Source organism: Rhinolophus ferrumequinum, chromosome 11 (assembly GCF_004115265.2).
Source record: "Rhinolophus ferrumequinum isolate MPI-CBG mRhiFer1 chromosome 11, mRhiFer1_v1.p, whole genome shotgun sequence".
NCBI classification, from domain to species: domain Eukaryota; kingdom Metazoa; phylum Chordata; class Mammalia; order Chiroptera; family Rhinolophidae; genus Rhinolophus; species Rhinolophus ferrumequinum.
The window spans coordinates 63,511,278-63,517,202 of record NC_046294.1 but is presented as its reverse complement, the minus strand read 5'-3'; the positions used below and the strand labels follow the sequence as shown (position 1 = coordinate 63,517,202).

The 5,925-nt window shown below is 40.5% G+C and overlaps 1 pseudogene; it reads right to left on the bottom strand.

Moving 5' to 3' along the window:
* Positions 1-1,797: 1,797 nt before the first annotated feature.
* LOC117030885 (60S ribosomal protein L17-like) lies at positions 1,798-2,332 on the bottom strand (annotated as a pseudogene).
* Between the last annotated feature and the right edge of the window lie 3,593 nt (positions 2,333-5,925).

The following is a 5,925-nucleotide window of genomic DNA, read 5'->3' as shown; positions in this document are numbered from 1 at the left end:
AATGGTTAGTATTTTTCATCCATGTGACTTGGGCATGAATAAATAATGGGCACAGATATATTGTTTTTCACTCTCCATGACTTTATTGTGAGCTTGCCATTCTTATCAGTGGAATAAATTGATAAGTGCTTGGAACATGGGCTGTGGAATGAACGATGGGAACTGGATCCACATTAATTTTACCTGTGATTCCTGCCAGCTTGCAAGGTTTGTCCTGTAACAATTCCCTGGGCTTGCTACTAGCCACTGAACAAATATTTCTGGTTAACAGCAAAATTCATCAATAAGCAAATGGAAAACAAATCAGGTTAGCAATAAAGTTGAAAAATAATCACAGCCTTGCCGAGGAAACCCGCAAGGTGCCTTATAGTAAGAGTGATAGCAAAATTGCTGGGATGTGACTCGAATTTACCCTGCAAATGACTGTCACAGGGCCTTACCACAGAATGCCAAATGATGGTGATGTGATTGCTGTGCACAGCCATATTTGTGCTTTCCAGTTACAGACAAGAATGCCAAGTGCTGTCGAAAAGTAGCATCTCTGAGGACTTGGTCATGTGCTGTTTCAGTGTGTAAGGGGCAGTTTTGTCTTTCATGGACTCACACTGTATAAACTGAGCGCTAACGGCCTCTTATCCCCAAGTGGATTCCTGAGCATTTGATTACGATGAAGGAAAAAAAAAGAAAAACAAACTAAGTTTTTGCACGCTTTCTATGTGCCAGGTATTGTGTTAATGCTTTCAATATATCTTAGTGACTGACCACAAATCCCTATGAGCTTTGTGGTGCTTACTCTAGGGCCTGACTTTCTGTCATAGACACATGCTTTGTTCTTATTATTTGATCGATAGGCCGGACCTTCTGGATCTCCTTTTTGGTTCTTTTGTTTCACATGATTTCCCTGTCCTGTACTTAATACTCTCCAGGTATGTATAATAGTAATGATAGGAAAGATTTTTCAAACGCTTAACTATGTGTGCCAACAGTCTGTCTCTCTCATCCTTTCCACTGTTATCTATATGTCATCAGTGCCTGTCCACCAACCACCACAGGAACCCCAGAAGTTGAACAAGAACAAGCTGAGTTTGTTACTAATTGCCAAGTGGGAGAACACACAAGAACACAAGGGAACTGTGGGGTGTCTCAATAATAGTATTAGAAGAACTTAATAATGGATTTAGGATCTACTTGAAGGATTTGGGGGACAGTCTAAAGAAGCAGGGACTTCAAAATTGGATGCTGTCAAAAAGCAGGGGCAATTTTATGATCTCATTAAACCTTATCGATAGGGAGGGAGGTTAGAACCAGTATAAAGCCGTCATTGGTAAAGAAGTAGCAGTCACTCATTTTAGCCAAGAGAGGGGGGTGTTTGGTATCTTTTTGAGCAGCTCAGTGACCTTGTTTTTGTCTATTCTTAGACAAAATTATGAAATGGCTTTGTTTTGTCTTACTTTTTCATGGTTTCAGAGTAAATTTGTCTGAGGTAGTATTCTATGGGAGTGTTTATGTCCAACAGGAGAATAACGTGATCTAGCTGTGAGTACCAGGTCAGCTTCCAGATGTGAAGGACTGGTGATTTTCTTTTACTTCTTCTTCCTCCTCTCCTCTTACCTATCTATCTATCCATCCATCTATCTATCATCTATCCATCCTCATTTAGTAATCACAACAACTTTGTGGGGTAAGTATTATAGTTATTTCCATTTTACAAATGATGAAACTGAGGGACAGAGCAAAGTAACATGCTCAAAGTCTTTTTTCCCCCCAACTTTTATTAGAATTTATTTAGTGTTGAATTTACTCCTGGACCATAATTTTTTGTTTCTTCAGTTTCTTCTGGGACATCTTTTTTTTTTTTCTGTGCAACCTCTTCTGGTTTAGGAACAATCCACTCTTTTTCAGTTAAGATCTCAGTGTGGCAGGGAGAGCTCATGTACGGGTTAATCTGTCTGTGAGCTCTGTAAATTCTGTACCGCATCTTGGGAGCTTTGTTCACCTGGAGGTATTCAATGACCAGACAGTCTACATCTAAACCCTCAAGTTCAGCATTCCTCTCTGCATTTTTATGCAAGTGCAGTAAAAATTCTGCACTTTTTTTGGGCCACTGACCCTGCGTCCAACCCCACTATTTGGCCTGGGCACAGATCCCAACTCCACCACTGTAACGACAGAATGGCACACATTGCTTTTGTAACGTGACATCCTTTAGATACTTGGTGGCTCTTTGGATATGCATACCCTTGATGGCCTGGGTAGTTTCACGAGTGTTCTTAAAATGAACATGAGGATTTGAACCTCTTGATTTACATGATTTTATGGGGTTCTCTGGGTCAAATAGCGAACCATTTTCAGAGGTCACTTCAGGCCACTTACAGGAAGGGGAAGAAGCTATGTTCAAAGTCTTAATGCTAATAAATAAACACCTGGAATTCAAACTCAGACAGCCTGACTTCGTAGTCCATACTATTAGTCATTATACTATACTCTTAGACAATAAACAAATGTAGTAAGTACTACATCCTTCCATCACAGAAAGCATGGTCCTTTTCATAATGAGTGATCTTCTACATTGTTGCTTTAGTGAAGGACTGACAGATTATTGAACTGGTTAGGAGAAGAGCTGTCATGTCAGCCTGCTGGACAGAGATTTTTGTGAAGGAGAGGTTTAAGGGAATCTAAAATTCATCTTGAGGATAGCCAGCCACCTAATTCACTCATGCTTAGATCTGAATGGTCTGAACAACCTAGGGGATGTAAGCAACAGAGATCTGGAAAGGGAGCTGCATCAGCTTGGGCTTCCTTGCCTCCTGGGAGGAGAGGAGTGTCTGAGAACAGAAAGATGGATACACTCACTCTGGCCAGGTAGAAGAAAAAGTAAAAACAGCATGAAAAAGTGAAGCAGAGAGGAGAAGGATAGGGGATATGGAGTAAGAAAGAGAGGGAGCGGGCTCTGGTACTTGCTTTGTGCCCCTCGAGTTCTAAGAGTGAGAGAGTCTCCAGAGTGCAGAAGCAAGGGAAGAAAAGAGATGGGCAAAACTTCCCTTGTGTTCTGTAACTGCTTTGGCCCCTGGGAATGTTTGCCCAATAGAGGTTGATTGTTATGCTGCTATATGAGCTTCTTCCCTCTGAAAACAGGGGACTTTCCACATTTTGGGGGCAGAGAAAGAGTAGATAATGTGGGTAGAGGAATAGAGGGAAGCCCCAAGTCCTACTGAAGGCTAACAGCAAGAGGAACAAAATGTCACATTCATGATGTCTGCCCTCGGCCTTAATCTAAAAATCAAAACAGAGAAAAAGAACTCTTAAAATCTGAACTTCTGGTCCATCAAATTGGACAAAAAGAAAGTCAAAAGGTTTTATCTTCTGGGAAGATAAAACCCAGAATCTTAATTAGATAGAAGTAAGTGACATCCAGTACAATTTATTTTATTTCCCTTTTTTCCTTTCCTTCATTCGTCACATATTTATTACGAGTCTACTGTGTTTTAGGCACAGTGCCAGGTATGGAACCACAATGACTAATGACACAGTCAGGATCTCTGCCGGCCCCAGACACTAGGTCATACCACTGATCCAAGACAAGAAGCCTCGGAATCTTAAATATATTCTGAGAGCATACACCAATTCGAGTTTTAATGCATTAGGTTTCCACAAATCAGGCAGCTGCGTGGTAGTCAGCTTGTCTTGGAAGAAAAGTAATTTGAATTTTGGATCATTGTATTTCCACACTGGGTCGTTTATGCTTCTTGCTTCTTCAGGAAAGTAATTTGAATTTTGATTCATTGTATTTCCACACTGGGTCATTTATGCTTCTTGCTTCTTCAGGAAGGGAACAAAAGATTGGCTCTCCATGGCTTACCCAGGATTCCTGCGTAATTAGGTAGATTGGATTCACAAGTTCTCCTCTTTCCCTGCCTTTGCTTTCTGCCTCCTTTTTATGATTTCGGAGCTGAAATCTCAGTTGGGTCATTGCTTGATCAGGTGCTTAGTGCAGTGCAGTTGCTCAATAAATGAAAATAGGATATTGTCAAGGTAAAGCAACCTCTGAACCCAGGTGAATAGCACTTCCTAAGAGCGGCGTATCAGTGTTCACTCTCTTCTTCCTTTTGAACTCTCCCCAAGGGAGGATGGGTTAGCTGACAGGTACCAACCTTTCCCACCTGAATTGCGTCTTCTAAATAGCCACATAAAGAAATTCCTCCAGTCTCCAAAAATGGTCAATAAGTCCAGTCACAAAAGAGTATTCAGGGATTTTGTTTCTCAATCTAAAGAAAGCAGGGGGAAAAAATCTCTCTGATACTATCACTCTTTTAGCTTTAATTTCTCATTAGAGAGATATTTCAAAAAGTCTGAAGAAAGCTTTCAATAGCCTGACATCTTGTGAATACAAGCTATTGTGCTGCTAAAGTGTCTGTTCGTGTCAGAAAACACGAGGTCTGGGTGCGTTTGTCCTGTTGATCCACTTTAGATATCTTTTCATTGTCTCTAAGAAACCTTTCATCACAGACCTTTTACCTTCCCCTTTCAGTTGAGTTGCAGAGCAGTTAGGCTTAAAGTGTAGCTCATTTTGTGATAAAAAAAAAAAGAGTCATCTGGTTCAGTTTTAATTTTCTGTCTTTTCTAAAGTTCCTTATAGGAACCTTAGTTCCTTATAGGATTGGTACGTGAACATTGCAGAAGGCACCACGCTCTGGAGTTGGACTGTGAGAGTTCGGAGGAAAAAACCTACACCCTCAGCAAAGCAAAACCCAAAACTCACCACAACAAAAAGAAACAAAGGAACAAGTACAAAAACAAATCCCAATTATAGAGAAAATTCAAACCTATAGAAGAAGTGATTTTCATCCTCGATCTCAGGCATAAATCTCTGTAAAACCACATGCAATCTACAGTGTTAATTTACATCTGCTTTAGAATACGGGGATCAAGGCAGGTTTGTGTAATGCCTGAGATCACAAGTAAAAAGTGTGCGGACAAAGTCAGGGAGGCAAAATTGTGGGAAATCAGCAATGTACATATTAGCCATTCATGCAAATAACATCTGTGACTCTGTTTGGAGTTAGCAAAGGAAGGACTTCTATATTTGTTTTTATTGGATTTTAATGGGCAGTCATCTTTTGATGAGGGAAAGGGGGTGAGAATGAGATACTACTACATTTTCACTAGATACCAGAGACAACAACATTGTGTCATTCCTTCTGCCTGGTTTTGGCCCATCTGGTCTCTCATCTGATCAAAATCCCAAATACTGTTGGTCTCAGATGTGATTATATTTGTTACAAATGATCTAAGCAGAATGTGGGCTGATTTCATGAGGAGGATCCTATGAGGTATGGAACCAAGATGTTGGGCCAAGAATTTGCTTGCTCTCAAATACCACATTGGGAACCTACCATTCGCAATGATGTCTCTGGAATTATTTAATGAATCACTTGCATTATCTCGACCTCTCACATTAGATATGAAGCTCTTTGTGGGCTTGGTGATAGCTATATTGCTAGATCTTAGCATGGTATCTGATGCATAGTTGGTGCTTAAGACTTATTTATCAAAAACAAGAATAAATGAATAAGTGAAGTGATCAATGGATTTTAAAAGGTTTTTCGTCTTTAAATTCCTCATTTAAATGCAGGTGGAGTCATATCTTGATTAGATATGAGTAAGCTTTTTCCCTGTGCTGTGAAATGAGATAATACAGTAAAGTGCGTGGCACACAGCAGGTGCTGCACAAAGGCCAGCTCTCCTTCCCAGCACATACATACCCTGGTGGTCATTTGTTTAACGTCCGAAGAGAGTGGGATCTTGAAGGATATGGAGGAGAACAGGCCTTGAGAACCAAAAGGGCAAAGAGCGCTCTTGTAAAGGAAGAGGGAAGGTACCAAAGCACACTTTACAAAACCCATGGTTTTCCTTACACTGTGCCTG